The 18037-nt window shown below is 34.6% G+C and overlaps 1 long non-coding RNA gene across 1 annotated transcript; it reads right to left on the bottom strand.

The window, feature by feature from the left end:
- Nucleotides 1-4090: 4090 nt before the first annotated feature.
- LOC130472504 (uncharacterized) lies at nucleotides 4091-9916 on the bottom strand. The gene is made up of 2 exons (XR_008932942.1): nucleotides 9654-9916; nucleotides 4091-8232 (listed from the first exon to the last, which is right to left on the bottom strand). It is a non-coding gene; the product is annotated as an uncharacterized lncRNA (long non-coding RNA).
- Between the last annotated feature and the right edge of the window lie 8121 nt (nucleotides 9917-18037).

The following is an 18037-nucleotide window of genomic DNA, read 5'->3' as shown; positions in this document are numbered from 1 at the left end:
ATCGATCATACATTCCAATCAAAAAATACGAAAAATAAAATAAAAATTGGGGACACAAAAAGAAAGATAAAAAAACTGGCTCTGTTATACCAAATTGACCCTAAAATTGGTATAACAGAGTCATTGCAACTAAACCAGTAGGCATTTCATCATAGGAAACAAATTGTATGGTCAATTAGGTATAACTGATTTTAGTATGGTCAATTTGGAAACACCCTAAATTTGACTCTGTAATACCAAATTGACCATAGAAAAAGAGAAACTATGCAACTGTTTGTTTTTCAGGGAAATAAAATGCACATCATTACCTACAACTAACAAAGTAAATTGTTTCACCCTTTTCTAATTAATGGGTTTGCTAAGATTACACGAAAGAAACATCAATGACAATTTAGCTAAGTCAACCACTTGACTACAATCTGGTGTTGGTAAAGGAATGATCCTTTCACATGCGAAATCAGCAATAAAAATGTAACAAAATCAGTAGCTAAACCAAACAGATCAAAAACACTAACGAACCAGATAACTGAAAAAGTCAAATACGACAACCCATAACCTAGATCTGGAGGTAATTGAAACAATCAAAGACGGCAACCCATAATCTAGATCTGGAACAATTCCGGCCGATCTTAAGATGAAAAAAACAGCGAAACATGTTCAATCAACAAAGGAACTCAGGGGAAAGTACAATGTCAGATCATAAACTTTGAAAAAACAGAAAGAAAAGAAAGAAAAGAAGAGGCACGCACCAAAATTCAAAGGCCGCAGCTATGGTGGACACGAAGACGCAAAAAAAACGGGACAAAATCTCCCAGAAATGTGGAACAAAATGAACTGGAACCTTAAAACGTTCGCCTATGCCAAATCAAATATCCAATCAAACAAAACCCTAGCTTCAAAATTGATAACCTAATCAATAGAGGAGAAAGTGAGAGATTCAAGGAGAGAAACCTTGGCTTGGGGAGAGCGAGGGTTTCTGAGCGTAATTTATCCTTATAGACTGAACTTGAAGGTCCTTTACTTTCACCGCCGCATCAACCAGTGAAAAAGATGTAGAAGTAGAAACCCTAGAAAACGCAATCCATATCAAATTCAAGCTCAAGAGATCCACAATCAGATTATATAACACAACCTTAACTTTAGAACATCAAGAAACTTCCGTAATTGAGAAGAAAAAAAAACTACAATCCACGAAGAACAGAAAGAGGAGAGAGAAAGAGAAACCTCGAGAGAAAGACAAACCATAATTCATATTAACACTTTAATCAAAACCAAATTAAACAAATATATTGAAGAAAAAGCTGGTAAATCCGCTAAAATCCTAAAACAATTGAAAGTGGTAACAATTTATTCAAATCTGAAGAGCTTACCATTCAGAGGCGGAGGATCTTTGCGATATTTGAATTAGACCCTAATTTCTTAATCTGATAGATCCAACCTCCCTTCATTCGTGAATTGTGTGGCCGAAAAAATTGCCATGTGAGATGGCAGATGAGAGTATGCTGAAGAAGAAAAGCAAGAGAAAAGAGAAAAGGGAAAGCAAGCAAAAGGAGGAGGAAAGGGTTAGGGAAGGGGCAGGGGCAGGGGCAGGGGCAACGGCTGAAATTAAGGGCACAAACGATAAATGTTAGAAATTTAAGGGCGTTTTTGTCATCACGCTATTGCATGAATAGTGAAAACCAACTCCTTGCTTTTAAAGGTTGTAAGACGTTTTAGTCATCACGCTATTGCATGAATAGTGAAAACCAACTCCTTGCTTTTAAAGGTTGTAAGATTTAATTGTAATAATAATTGTTCATAATAAGTTTATTTCACTTACCCACTTCGATTTCTTATTTTGTTCCCAAAATTTTGTGTATTATGTTAATTAGGTGATTAGGGAAAATACACGCAAAAAAAACGAAACTCATGCTTACACAAAAAATTAAACTTAACATGTGCATTACCCGAAATGCCACCTAATAACACAAGTGTAAAGTAATTAATAATAAAAAATTAAATGAAATTCGTGCATCGCACGGGCTTCAATACTAGTGTATCTCTATTATATAAGTGAATATGTGAGGTTATTTTAGTAAATCCATTTTTGGTGTCCCCCTTGAATTACTAAAATATCATCTACACTTATAGAATAGAGAGTATAATGACAACCTACCCAATAGGAAAAACCCAAAGAAACATTTTAATTAATTTATCCCCTTAAATAAATTCTTACAATTTTAATCTATCTGTTTATATGCGTTCGGCTCTATCTACCTTATATGTTTCTTATATTTGTACGTATCACATTTATATTATATTTTTTGCATTTTATTTCAGATTTAAATATGATACCAAAATCTATTTCTTATATTCGCCGCATCAAGTGCATATAAGACAAGTAGACCAATATTTCAGTGTTGCGGTAAGAACGCCGTGCCGCCGTCCCACACTAAAGGAGATCATTATCCCATGTTAATTTGATTAATGGAAATTTAAAGAAAAGGAAGTTAGCGCGCGGGAGATTTAAAAAAACAATAAAAAAAACATTTAGATTGCTGCAATATTTAATTACTTAGATGTTTTGACCAATATTTTGTATGCCATCAATAGTCAACGGTCAGCAACATGAGGCTCTCAATTCTCAAATTCAACAACCAAATTCAACCTAAATTATTCAAATGTTCACTATATAATCTCTTCCATGATGCCCATAAATCCATAATGCATTAATTACATTTATACATAACATAATTATACCATAACCCCTTTTAAACATAACATCATGAGCCCTACAAAATCTTTCATTCATAATCACACATTCCCCATCATTCATGGTCCTCGCCCTTCACCTTTAACCATACAAAAACCTTCTTACTCGTCTCATCAACATACTCCAAAGAAAAGACGTTACCAAACAGGTTGTAAAGGTAATAATCCAGTCATTATTTATCTTACATCGCCAAAGATCATTCATACTCAACCTCGGAATTTCATGGCTCTTGTTCAAAGCCTTACTGGTCTCTCTTCTACTAAGGAACTTCAACCGATTGGCCATACTAGTCTCGATCGAAACATTTCATCGTCCAATTATACTGATTCTTTTAAAATGTTGAACTCATCAAGCATGGATTTGAATCGACCCAAGTTTAGTACGTGCATGAGTGATATACCACTCTATACACCCACAGCCATGGATTTCTTTGATTCTTGATGATTTCATATTTTTTTTTTAAATGTACATTCGATTATTTATTTTTTAATTTTTCATTTATCAAGATTTATTTGTATTATATGCACAATATCTATCCCGTTTGTTTATTTGGGGATCGTATACGTAGGGGTGTAATCCAAAGTCCAATCCGGCCAGTTAATTCCAAACTTGTTGGACTAGATCGGACTTGAAAATTTTTGGATCAGATTCGGACTCAATTTACCAAATCGAATTATTTTTGGACCGGACTTGGACTCAACCTTTTGGCGTTCAATTAAGTCCAAAGTTTTAAGATTTTATTTATATATTAATATATATAAGTAATTTAAAAACTACTGTGAAATACTCCATCCGTTTCGAAATAATGGAGACATTTTATTTTTTCACGTTTGCCAATGTAAATGTTTGGACATTAATATCTAAAATTTTGTGTTCGTAAAAAATATAAAAAGTTGATATTCTGAGAGTACCACTAGAGGAAAAAACTTGATAAGTTGCTCTTAAAAGTGGCTTATAAGTTGCCCTTCGTAAGTGCCACCAATGGGGGGGTCACTTTTGTAAAATTATCAAAAGTTGCCCTTAACAAGGGCAACTTATAATCTTATAAGGTGCCCTTGTTTGCAACAAGGGCACCTTAAGTGAAACTTATAAGGTGCCCTTGTTGCAAACAAGGGCACCTTATGTGAAACATATAAGTTGCCCTTGTTGCAAACAAGGGCACCTTATAAGCTGCACATAAGTTGCTCTTGTTGCAAACAAGGGCAACTTTTGAGTTTTTTTAAAAATAAAATAAAATAAAATCTGCAAAATATATAATTCCTAATATTATGCAATATAATTTCTGATTTTGCAATATAATTTCTGTTTCATCAAGCATCAGCTTGACATTCTCAAAAATGATATAAATTTCAAATTTCCAATAATATTACCGAATTAATTCAAATGTAATTAATTAAATCGATAAATAACAAAATAATGTAGGAGTCACGAATAACTACAAGCCTTCTCTATTTATTACACTGAGGGTAGTTCACAATCGTTGAAGTAAGTAGCCACTTGTCTCGAACTTCATCCAACTCCTTTTTGGTAAAGGGCCCCTCCCTTGGAGTTTTGAAAACCTTTATAAAAACACCGTACATGCAAACCAATAAATTAATTAAGTTTCATATGCGAAAACAAAAATTATATTGGTCACGAAAACAATTATATTGGCCAAAAATGACATTTTGGAACCCAACTACCAACAAACGAACCTCTTTCCACATTCTAACCCTTTTTCATGATTTATAAAATTAGTCAGATGATTATAAGACTCATTTCAAGTTCGTTATGCACGCCTATTGATCATTTGGATCGATATAGGTCATTTATGGCCAAAAATGGCATTTTCGATCCCAACTACGAACAAACGAACGTATATCCACATTCTAAACCTTTTTCATGATTTATATGATTAGTTATATGATTATAAGACTCATTTCAAGTTCGTTATGCACGCCTATGGTTCATTTGGGTCGATATAGGTCATTTATGGTCAAAAATGGCATTTTCGATCCCAACTACCAACAAACAAACCTATATCCATATTCTAAATGTTTTTCATGATTCTTATTATTAGTTATATCTTTATGAAACCCATTTCAAGTTCGTTATGCACACCTAAGGGTCATTTGGGTCGATATAGGTCATTTATGGCCAAAAATGGCATTTTCGATCCCAACTACCAACAAACGAACCTATTTCCATATTCTAAACGTTTTTCATGATTCATATGATTAGTTATATGATTATAAGACTCATTTCAAGTTAGTTATGCACGTCTATGGTTCATTTGGGTCGATATAGGTCATTTATGGTCAAAAATGACATTTTCGATCCCAATTACCAACAAACAAACCTATATCCATATTCTAAATGTTTTTCATGATTCTTATGATTAATTATATTATTATAAGACTCATTTCAACTTCGTTATGCACGCCTAAGGGTCATTTGGGTCGATATAGGTAATTTATGGCCAAAAATGGCATTTTCGATCCCAACTACCAACAAACGAACTTATATTAAAATTATAAACCTTTTTAATGATTAATATGATTAGTTAAATGTTTATGAAACTCATTTCAAGTTCGTTATGCACACCTAAGGGTCATTTGGGTCGATATAGGTCATTTATGGCCAAAAATGGCATTTTCGATCCCAATTACCAACAAACGAACCTATTTCCATATTCTAAACGTTTTTCATGATTCATATGATTAGTTATATGATTATAAGACTCATTTCAAGTTCGTTATACACGCCTATGGGTCATTTGGGTCGATATAGGTCATTTATGGTCAAAAATGACATTTTCGATCCCAATTACCAACAAACAAACCTATATCCATATTCTAAATGTTTTTCATGATTCTTATGATTAATTATATTATTATAAGACTCATTTCAACTTCGTTATGCACGCCTAAGGGTCATTTGGGTCGATATAGGTAATTTATGGCCAAAAATGGCATTTTCGATCCCAACTACCAACAAACGAACTTATATTAAAATTATAAACCTTTTTAATGATTAATATGATTAGTTAAATGTTTATGAAACTCATTTCAAGTTCGTTATGCACGCTTAAGGGTCATTTGGGTCGATATAGGTCATTTATGGCCAAAAATGGCATTTTCGATCCCAATTACCAACAAACGAACCTATTTCCATATTCTAAACGTTTTTCATGATTCATATGATTAGTTATATGATTATAAGACTCATTTCAAGTTCGTTATACACGCCTATGGGTCATTTGGGTCGATATAGGTCATTTATGGACAAAAATGGCATTTTCGATCCCAACTACCAACAAAAGAACCTATATCCACATTCTAAACCTTTTTCATGATTCCTATGATTAGTATGATTATAAGACTCATTTCAAGTTCGTTATGCACCCCTATGGGTCATTTGGGTCGATGTAGGTCATTTATGGCCAAAAATGGCATTTTTGATTCCAACTACCAACAAATGAACCTATATCTACATTCTAAACCTTTTTCATGATTCTTATGATTAGTTATATGATTATAAGACTCATTTCAAGTTCGTTATACACGCCTATGGGCCATTTGGGTCGATATAGGTCATTTATGGACAAAAATGTCATTTTCGATCCCAACTACCAACAAACGAACCTATATCCACATTCTAAACCTTTTTCATGATTTCTATGATTAGTTATATGATTATAAGACTCATTTCAAGTTCGTTATGCACGCCTATGGGTCATTTGGGTCAATATAGGTCATTCATGGCCAAAAATGACATTTTCGATCCCAACTACCAACAAACGAACCTATATCCACATTCTAAACCTTTTTCATGATTTATATGATTAGTTATATGATTATAAGACTCATTTCAAGTTCGTTATGCACTCCTATTGGTCATTTGGGTCGATATAGGTCATTTATGGACAAAAATGACATTTTCGATCCCAAATATCAACAAATGAACCTAATGACATTTTCTAAATCTTTTTATGTTTGATATGGTTAGTTAGAGGTTACTAAGATTCATTTCAAGTTCGTTATGCACGTCTAAGGCTCATTTGGCTCGGTATAGGTCATATTTGGCCAAAAATGGCATTTTCGATCCCAAATATCAACAAATGAACCTAAGGACACTTTCTAAATCTTTTTTATGTTTGATATGCTTAGTTAGAGGTTACTAAGATTCATTTCAAGTTCTTTATGCACACATAAGTCTCATTTGGGAGCGAAAACTGCTATTTTTTGTCAAAATATGACATGTAAGGATCGAACGACCCTAAAATGTGCATAAATTGACCAAAGTAGATGAGAATGAGGATTGACAAGCTAATACTAAGTATTTTGAACATGTAAAGGTTAAGAATTCCTATTTTGGTTCATGAGTTGAGAGTTGGGAGCGAAAACGGCTATTTTTGTCAAAATATGACATGTAAGGATCAAACGAGCCTTAAATAGACCAAAGTAGATGAGAAGAAGGATTGACTACCTAATACTAAGTGTATTAAACATGCAAACAGAGGAAATTTGTATGTCTAGATTTCTTGCACTAGTTTTGCAGGTAGTAAGTTTGTGATATTGCATATTTTTATTACTTATTAGAAGCCTTTTGACTTTATTGCATTTACTTATTGCTGGATTATATTCAAACTTTTCCTTGCAAGGTGCACGTGTTTTCAAAAGCTTCTGCTTCCTGCTAGGATTTCTTGGTCAATGCTTGGTTTTCTTGTCCTCTAAGCCATTATAGATCAAAGTTCATACATGTTGCACTGCTACCTTTTCTTGTCCTCTATGTTTTATATACAACACCGGTCCTAATAGGTGCCTTCTATGATGAAACACGAAACATTTTCACTCAAATTTTATCATGTGACAGAATTAAAAACTTTTGTCTGTTATTTCATTGCCATTATATCTGCATATGCAGGGAAGAGGTTCAAGAAAGGGCTGGCATTTCTTCTACTTTTCAGAATCTATATGGGATGCTAAGCTGGACACACAGAAGGTGTCATGGCACTACATTTAGAGGATCATTTTGACTTGCTTACAAATGTAAACGTAAGACCATACCTCGTTGAGTATAAAGTTCAGTAGCGTCTCCTCTAAAAATATGAAATTTCAAATAACAATCTTTCATTTTTGCACTTGTAATGTAATGTAATGCAACATATATAAATTCCAGCATACATAATTTATATATACAGACCAAGACAACCAGTTAGAAACAAGATAATATTGTAGCATAATCCCACAATACATTTCCCATATTCAAAATGAAAAACAAAAAGAGGAGTAGACTTAGCTGGTTCTATGAATGCTCCTGTGAGGACATGCTGGCCATGTTGCCTACTCCTTAAATGTTCTATTCTCTTGTCAAACTGTTAGTACATCAAGCTGATCGACTATACAACTTTTGCAATCTAGTAGCTTCTAAAGAAACAGATCAAATGACTTCTTGGCAGAGTACTTTTTGTCTTCTTCTTGTAGCTAATAAGCACGGATCTGAAAAGCACTAGCAACAACATTAGGGTGCATAGTTTTACAGCCAACTAGCAGGATTTCATATTCCAGTTGAACTATAAAGTTAGTTGGCATGCAAAATTGGAAACTCAAACTATAAGATTAGGTCATAATAAGTGTAAATATAGGAGAGAATCGGGATGAATCATAATTCAGGAAAATATTGTGCAGAAAGTTAAAAAAGTTAATATCATGCAAAAAATTTATGGAAACATAACATTAGGTTGTTACTACTATGCACTACCAAATGTCAGGTTGATTAAAACAAAGTTTGCTTGCAAAAATTGGCTAAAATCAACAAGCAAATAATCGTAAAATTGTAAAATTGTTATCCAAATCATAGACCATTGTTTATTTACAGGAGGGGGAAAAGTTTGACATGAAAACTAACACTAGAAATAATCGTCGCATTTACGGTCCAAGAAACATCAGTTTAGACAAAAAAAAAGTGGGAAGATAGATAGCTTTCCTTTGTATTCATAATCATAGTTTTGTTATTGGTATAAGTTTAAAAATAAACATTAAATCAACTAAGCTGAGGAATTGAGAAATTTTACTTTCCAACACCTGAATATCCAAACGGAACAACATATAAGAGATATTCATAGTCAAAGGAAATTCAAAGTGCACTTAACTCAGAACACTATAAAGACCTAAATTTCTTTTTTCAGTAGACAAGAAAGTCTATAATGTTATCTATAATGATAAGCGTTATGACAGAAAATAATGAGAATTGCAAGTTTCATTACAGTAAAGTGAGCTTAATAACACACAAAAAAGTCCATTTAGAACTCTAACGAATACCCAATCAGGTGGTTATTGATTCCTCAATCAACCATGACGAAGATAATGATGAGTATTAGGGAATTTTAATTACGGAAACTTGAGCAGAGAACTTGTTTTTAAATATTTTAAGCCCCTAAAGTAGGATACCTTGCTTTGATTTATCAGAATATACAGCTGAAATTCATATGTATGTATATAAAAAATTGATCTCAAGCAATTGACAAAAACCCAAAAAATACTAAGTAGGTATACCACTATGATAACGCTGGACAAAGAACAAGAAAAACAATTCAGAATTGTACTTTTGTATACTACTAATTTAAACTAAATTAGAACCTAAAGCATAAACTAATAAAATACATGGAGTAGAACAATCGGCATAACCTACATTAACTACATGTCGCCAAATTAGTTAGGTAAGCGTGCAACCGCAGAACATCAATCGAAATCTGATTGCTCAATCTTGTAAAACAAAACCCTAAAAATTGATAATTTTGCTGAACAAACAACTTGGAATGCTAAAATTCGTCAGAGATCACTCCAAAATCTCTCAGAATTAATAAATAAGCAAATCAATTAATTAAATTGAATGAATAAGAAAGTGAGGATGATTTTACCTCAAGGATAACAGGAGAGAAGGTAATTGATCGGGAAGAATGTTAGAAACTAAGCTACGAATTGAACACGAAACCAATTATCTGTAGCCATTGAAGAAATGTAATCCTTGCTCATGGATTTGATGGAAGAAAAATGTCCCTCTAATCTTCAATCTCCAATTTGACTGGTTGGGAGAACAAAATTGCTACTCTGGTCTCTGAAATGACGGAGGTTTATTGTTTAAAGGTACGGAGTAAATGAAATATGGGAATTGAAAGGGGAAGGAATAAAAATAAATAAGAAAAAAATGTTAAAACTAAATAAATTAATGATACTACTCCGTACATTATATTTAAATACTACCTGCGGAGTACTAGTTTAACTTAGTCTTAACAGTGGGGATTTGTAAACATAGTTACAAACTAATGTCACCTTATGTCAAAGTGTTACAAACAAGTGCTACTTAATATCAAGTGTTACAAACAAGTGTTACCTAATATCAAAGTGTTACTAAAGTGTTACGTATATATCGAATAACTTTTCAAATTTAAAAGTGTTACCATTTGGTGTTACCTAATGTCACTTTTGTACTAGTGACTGTAAAGAGTATAGGAAAACAAGTTGCAGATGCTAAAGGTTTCATTTGAGCAATTAGTTCGACTGCAATTCACAAAGACAAGCGAAACAACTATGCAGAAATACTGACACTTGCATTATATTGTTCTCTAACAGGTGGTTTACTTGCTTACTTGATAGACTAATGCAGAACTCTTGCTTAATTAGTTGAAAAAAGTCACACACAACTATAGTAATCGGTTCAATCCATAAGACTTTCAAATACCCATAGACTAATTGAATCTGTTTAGAACAATAGATTTGGCTCGGGTTAATAGAACAAAATTAAGGATGCTAACCTCGAAATTCGGAGTGGTGGAGCGTCGCGTGCGGAGGCCTTACAACCTTAAGACCGGTGGTGGTGCGCAGTTTGGGGTTTGCTGGAGATCAATCAAGCGGTGGTCGACTGGTCGTAGTTTGCTCGAGTTTTTGAGTAGTTTGTGAGTAACAAAAGGGGAGCAGCGAGAAGAAAATGGGAGATTTTTTTTTTTTTTTTTTTTACTTTTTGTCAATTAAAAGATGCTCTTATTTTACTTTTTGTCAATTAAAAGATGCTCTTATTAGATAAGGGCAACTTTTAAATTTTTTTTTTTGACCATTATAAGTTGCTCTTGTTGTATAAGGGCAACTTTTGATGAGCAACTTATAAGGTTTTTTCTTCTAGTGTACATATCGAGACGAATCAAACAAGACCCCACAAGACTACATTTTCCCTTATCCATAAATCACAAATGATAGTCAAATTAAAATTTGTGAATAGTGTTAAAAGTCAAAGTGTCTCTATTATTTCAAAACGGAGGGAGTATGTGTTTTTTGGTCCTTTATTTACTATGTGCAACGAAAAATAACCAAATATTACACTCCATATAAAACTCATAACCGAAAAATATTCTATCAACCTCTTTCTCTTTTGCTTTCTCTCTTCGGTAATGACTGATTATTGAATTTTAATATATTTTAAATTTTAATTTTTTTAAGAGCTGGAACCTTTTCTGGTTAAGTATTTAAATGTGTAAAACATATTTTTATTTGCAATTATATCTATTTCTTAATGGCTATTTATTTTCCCTTTATGGAAGAGTGACTTGTAGTTCTAGGTGTTAAATCATTTCATACCCAATATTTAATACTAGTACATTTTATTTTATGTGTCAGGAAAGTTAGCCGATAACAATATTATTTGCATTTATGTTCGAACTGTTAGGTTATGATACATATGAAAAAGCATAAATCATGCGGAAAAACCATAAAGCCAGGAAACATATTATTTACACATAATCATTTAGCATAGTTTAGACGCATACACTTTGTTGCGTGCCCTCCCTAGCTGCGCCCGAACCGAACAAGAACAAGTCTTTAGGACTCCAAGTGTCGTCCCTCCGTAGATAGTCCACAGCACGTCCGGATCCGCCTTAAGCTTGACCAACTAGAATCGCCCTTAAGGTTACTAGGATTTTCGGCTAATAGGTTGCAAGTGTTTGGCCGATTTTTGCTTCAAAATCTTACCTTTAGAATACTTAAATTGTGTCCATAAATTATGACCCCAGGCACCTATTTATAGAGATATGGAAAAGGAATTATAATCCTACTAGGATGTGGATTTATTAAATTAGAATCCAATTTGAACTCTAAATAATAAATTTAATCTATTAGGATTAGGATTTAATCAATACACGAATTCCGATAGGATTAGGATTCGTTACGAACACGAGCGTCGTATGGCCACGAGCATCGCACCACCCGCGCAGGCCTTGCGGCCCACACGAGCAGTCGCTGCTCGCAGCCCAACAACACGCTCAGCGCGCACGCGCCAAGGCCTTGCTGGGCCTGGCCTTGCGCTGGGCCTGGCGAGGCTGTGGCAGCTCCGTGTTGGGGCGCTCGGCTTGCTGGGCGCGGGCCTGGCTTAGTGCTGGGCCTTCGTCTAGCAAGCCTCGTCCGATGCTAATTCGTACGATGCACTTCCGATTAAATTCCCGGTTCCGGAATTCTTTTCCGATACGAACAATATTTAATATTTCCGATTCCGGAATTAATTTCCGTTTCGAACAAATATTTAATATTTCCGTTTCCGGAATTATTTTCCGATTCCGATAATATTTCCGATTCTGACAATATTTCCGTTTCCGGCAATATTTCCGATTCCGGTAATATTTCCATTTCCGATAATATTTTCCGATACGTACCATGTTTCCGTTTCCGGCAACATCTACGACTTGGATAATATTTATATTTCCGATACGATCCATATTTCCGTTTCCGGCAATATCATCGTTTCCGGAGTATTCATTTCTTGCTTGTGACGATCTCAGCTCCCACTGAAACCAAGATCTGTCGATTCCGAATATCCATAGATGGAGTATTTAATGCTATTAAATACTTGATCCGTTTACGTACTATTTGTGTGACCCTACGGGTTCAGTCAAGAGTAAGCTGTGGATTAATATCATTAATTCCACTTGAACTGAAGCGGCCTCTAGCTAGGCATTCAACTCACTTGATCTCACTGAATTATTAACTTGTTAATTAATACTGTACCGCATTTATTAGACTTAATATTATATGCATACTTGGATCAAGGGCACTATTTCCTTCAGTCTCCCACTTGTCCTTAGGGACAAGTGTGCATTTCCTAATTCCTTTGTCGCTCGATGCTTGCTCTTGAACATAAGGTAAGAGTTGTCATCCTTATTATGTCCAGAGGTGTTTCTCGGTTTCAGAGTTCAACTGATCAAATAAAACAGATAATCATAGCCTATGATTCATCTGAGCACGACCATGCATTTCATAGTTTCTAGCTCTCCGAGTGGCCTTGTACAACTTTTAAGCATCTCATCCCGATTTATGGGAGGACAATCCCAATCTTAAGATTAGACTTCATTTGATAGGTGATTACCTGAGGGTTGCCTTTATAGCCTCCTTTTACGGTGCGACGGTTGGTCAACGTCAAAGTAAGAAGTTCTCAAACAAGTAATCTCAAATCACTCAGGTATTGAGGATTTAGTGTCTAATAATTTTAATGAAATTTACTTATGACAGATTTTCATCTCTTACAGTAAAGTTTCATAGGTCTGTCCGATACTAGTCTTCCTAAAGTAAGTATCTATGCAAATGATTATGACATTGCCATGTCCACATAGTTCAAGAAACAGAACTACTAGTCATCTTGCATTCTAGTCGTCTAACGTTTTCTATGCGTCCAATTTTATAGAAAACTCTGACCAGGGACCATTTTCAACTTTTGACATTCAAGTTCACTTGATAGACATTTCTTAGTCACACGACCGGTCCTTACAGTCTATCTTGAATATTTCGTCAAATTGAAGAGACTCATCATTTAATACTAAACCAAGATTAAATGGAATATGAAAATACATTTCATATATGATAAATGTTTAACCCTTATGTTTTACAACTATGGGCCTCAAACCCATCTTTAAAACAGTTCATGGAATTCAAAGCTATGCTTGATTTCCAGTGCTACAATGTGAGTGTGGCTTCTCACTTGTTGCATAGGTTTAGTTATCATGCTTTGCCAATCTTAATATTTTTTTCATCGAATGTTCTTCGAGATATGATGATAAGATCTTTTGAGTTTGTTTATTATATGATCTTGTTAGGTTATGATACATATGACAATTCATAAATCATGCGGAAAAACCATTTAGCCAGGAATACATATTATTTACACATAATCATATAGCATAGTTTAGATGCATACTCTTTGTTGCGTGCCTTCCCTAGCTGCGCCCGAACCGAACAAGAACAAGTCTTTAGGACTCCAAGTGTCATCCCTCCGTAGATAGTCCACAGCACGTCCGGATCCGCCTTAAGATTGACCAACTAGAATCGCCCTTAAGGTACTAAAGATTTTCGGCACTTATAGTCAAGAAATGTTTCTGAATTTTCTCTCAAAAACTCACTTTGAATACTTGAATTAATCTCTGAAAATATGTGACCCTAGGCACTTATTTATAGAGTTATGGAAAGGGTTTTGGAATCCTATTAGGATACTAATTTATTTAATTATAACCCTACTAGGACTCTAATTAAATAATCATTATCTAATAAATTTAGGATTTAATCACACTTTGAATCCTGATTGCTTCAGGATTCCCGCACAAGCAATGCACGAGCACCGTACACCCGCGCAAGCCTTGCGGCCCACGCTAGGCGCACAGCGCTCGGCCCACTGCTGTGCTCCGCGCGCGCGCCCAAGGCCTTGGCTGGGCCTGGCCTTGCGCTGGGCCTGGTCGAGGCTTGGCGTGCGCTGGTGTGCGTTGGCTCGCTGGGCGACGGCCTGGCTTCGTGCTGGGCCTTCGTCTAGCGGGCCTCGTCCGATGCTAATTTGTACGATACGCTTCCGATTAAATTCCCGATTCCGGAATTCATTTCCGATACGAACAATATTTAATATTTCCGATTCCGGAATTAATTTCCGTTTCGAACAAATATTTAATATTTCCGTTTCCGGAATTATTTTCTGATTCCGATAATATTTCCGATTCTGACAATATTTCCGTTTCCGGCAATATTTCCGATTCTGGCAATATTTCCATTTCCGATAATATTTTCCGATACGTACCATGTTTCCGTTTCCGGCAACATCTACGACTTGGATAATATTTATATTTCCGATACGATCCATATTTCCGTTTCCGGCAATATCATCGTTTCCGGAGTATTCATTTCTTGCCTGTGACGATCTCAGCTCCCACTGAAACCAAGATACGTCGATTCTGAATATCCATAGATGGAGTATCTAATGCCATTAAATACTTGATCCGTTTACGTACTATTTGTGTGACCCTACGGGTTCAGTCAAGAGTAAGCTGTGGATTAATATCATTAATTCCACTTGAACTGAAGCGGCCTCTAGCTAGGCATTCAGCTCACTTGATCTCACTGAATTATTAACTTGTTAATTAATACTGAACCGCATTTATTAGACTTAACATAGAATGCATACTTGGACCAAGGGCATTATTTCCTTCAGTCTCCCACTTGTCCTTAGGGACAAGTGTGTATTTCCTAATTCCTTTGTCTCTCGATGCTTGCTCTTGAACATAAGGTAAGAGTTGTCATCCTTATTATGTCCAGAGGTGTTTCTCGGTTTCAGAGTTCAACTGATCAAATAAACAGATAATCATAGCCTATGATTCATCCGAGCACGGCCATGCATTTCACAGTTTCTAGCTCTCCGAGTGGCCTTGTACAACTTTTAAGCATCTCATCCCGATTTATGGGAGGACAATCCCAATCTTGCGATCTTGAGATTAGACTTCGTTTGATAGGTGATTACCTGAGCGTTGCCTTTATAGCCTCCTTTTACGGTGCGACGGTTGGTCAACGTCAAAGCAACCAGTTCTCAAACAAGTAATCTCAAATCACTCAGGTATTGAGGATTTAGTGTCTAATAATTTTAATGAAATTTACTTATGACAGATTTTCATCTCTTACAGTAAAGTTTCATAGGTCTTGTCCAATACTAGTCTTCCCAAAGTAAGTATCTATGCAAATGATTATGACATTGCCATGTCCACATAGTTCAAGAAACAGGACTACTAGTCATCTTGCATTCTAGTCGTCTAACGTTTTCTATGCGTCCAATTTTATAGAAAACTCCGACTAGGGACCATTTTCAACCTTTGACATTCAAGTTCACTTGATAGACATTTCTTAGTCACAGGACTGGTCCTAACAGTCTATCTTGAATATATCGTTAAATTTGAAGGGACTCATCATTTAATACTAAACCAAGATTAAATGGAATATGAAAATACATTTCATATATGATAAATGTTCAACCCCAATGTTTTATAACCATGGGCCTCAAACCCATCTTCTAAAACAATTCATGGAATTCAAAGCTATGCTTGATTTCCAGTGCTACAACGTGAGTGTTGCTTCTCACTTGTTGCATAGGTTTAGTTATCATGCTTTGCCAATCTTAATATCCTTTTCATCGAATGTTCTTCGAGATATGATGATAAGATCTTTTCGAGTTTGTTTATTATGTGATCTAGTCTTTCTTACTTCGATGGTGGTTTTACTCATTTTGCAATGAAGAACCATCAAGTTAGCAGACGTTTTTCTTGCTTCAAGAGTGGTTCTACGCATTTTTCAATGAAGAACCATCAAGCCAGCAGATAGGTGATCTACCCAAGTTCAGTGAAGAACTTTAAACAACCCTGTTTTATTGCTTCTTAGGCAATAATTACTTTTACTTCAACTGTATAGGTTGCTAGTGATGCTTTGTTTGGATTTACCTATCCAGGCAGTTCATAGATATGTGGAAGATTCTCCAACTATATCTTAGAACATAGAAATTATTATTTTAATTTCCCACGCAACAACTCATGGTCTCCAACCCATGTTGCCATTTTCAAAACACGATGCACTATAGCTCGTCCTTATCAATGGTTAACTTCTTAGGGTCTTGCTTAATCCTTTGCCAGTGTTTATGCGTGTAGCATCAATATTTAGCATATCTTTATTTCCTTGAATCAAGAACTATTCCTATGTACCTTTTCAAGTACCATAAGTATTCTTGATCTCAATCTAGTTGATCTTTACTTAGATCAATAGAGATTGGTATATGTTCGTCATGGCTAAAGTCATACGATACGTTTTTGGCGATCCTCATATTATATCATACATGATAAATTCTTTTGCAGAATAATTCCCAATTGAATTCTATTCATGTAACTTTAGCTTATCTAGTTTCAGTAGATACTAAATTCAGCTAAATTCTTTGACATATAATATAGGTTAAGAATCTTATTTAGATCCTTTGATGTTTAACTTAGTAAATGCTTATACATAGTTCAAACATCCTTTACTTAGATTTATTCACATGGGTCGAATATCTCCAATGGAGACTTTCGTGTTTGATTTAGTAAATGCCATTACTTAATCCAAAACAATATCATAAGATCTTTGTAAATAGATCTTAATACCCAGTATGTACTAAGTTTCGCCATGGTCCATCATTGATGAATAATTTCAAATCTAAGTCATTAGCATTTGAATGTTATTTCACAATAGAGAGATATGTGTGTAATACACATAGGACCAATTAAGTTTTAAGTACTCCCACTAAACTTCTTATATATCTATAAGAATCATGTATATTTTATGAAACTAAAATGCTTATTAGCTTCACTTAAAATACAGTTCCAATTCCCAATTGCTTGCTTAAATCTGTACTTAGATTTTATAACCTAGCTTTCCTTTTCAAGCATTTATTTGGATCCACAAATTCTATGACATACCATGTACATATTATATTCCAACATTTGATTGAGGAATACGTTTTGTCATCCAATTGCCATATGTACCAATATGCAATCATTGCTTGAATTATAGACTTAAGCATTACGATTTTGCATGAGGTTTCAACACAATCCATGCCATGAATTTGCTTTTAACCTTTAGCAACTAATCTAGCTTTGTGTGTGAACAGAATTCCATGTTTGATGGTTTTTATCCTTAAAACAAACTTGCAAACAATAGGTGTGAAACTATTCTTGCAAATCAACAAAATTTCAATTTTGTCATCAAAACATTGAGTATGTTTTATGGCCTTTAACCAATTAAACATATAGTCTATATATGGCCTCTAACCATTTTAGGGAATCTGGGTTTCGTCATAGCTTTCTTACAAGTCACTTCTTTTAGTTTGACTGCAAGTTGTAGGTTTCTTTACTATCTAATAGAAGAATTGCATAGTTTCAGTGACTTGAATTCTATGCCTACTTGGGTATAGAACATCAAACAATAGAATATCAAT

Source organism: Spinacia oleracea, chromosome 4, assembly GCF_020520425.1.
Source record: "Spinacia oleracea cultivar Varoflay chromosome 4, BTI_SOV_V1, whole genome shotgun sequence".
Classification (NCBI taxonomy): Eukaryota; Viridiplantae; Streptophyta; class Magnoliopsida; order Caryophyllales; family Amaranthaceae; genus Spinacia; species Spinacia oleracea.
Note: the sequence above shows the minus strand (reverse complement) of the source record. Positions and strands in the feature narration are given on the sequence as shown.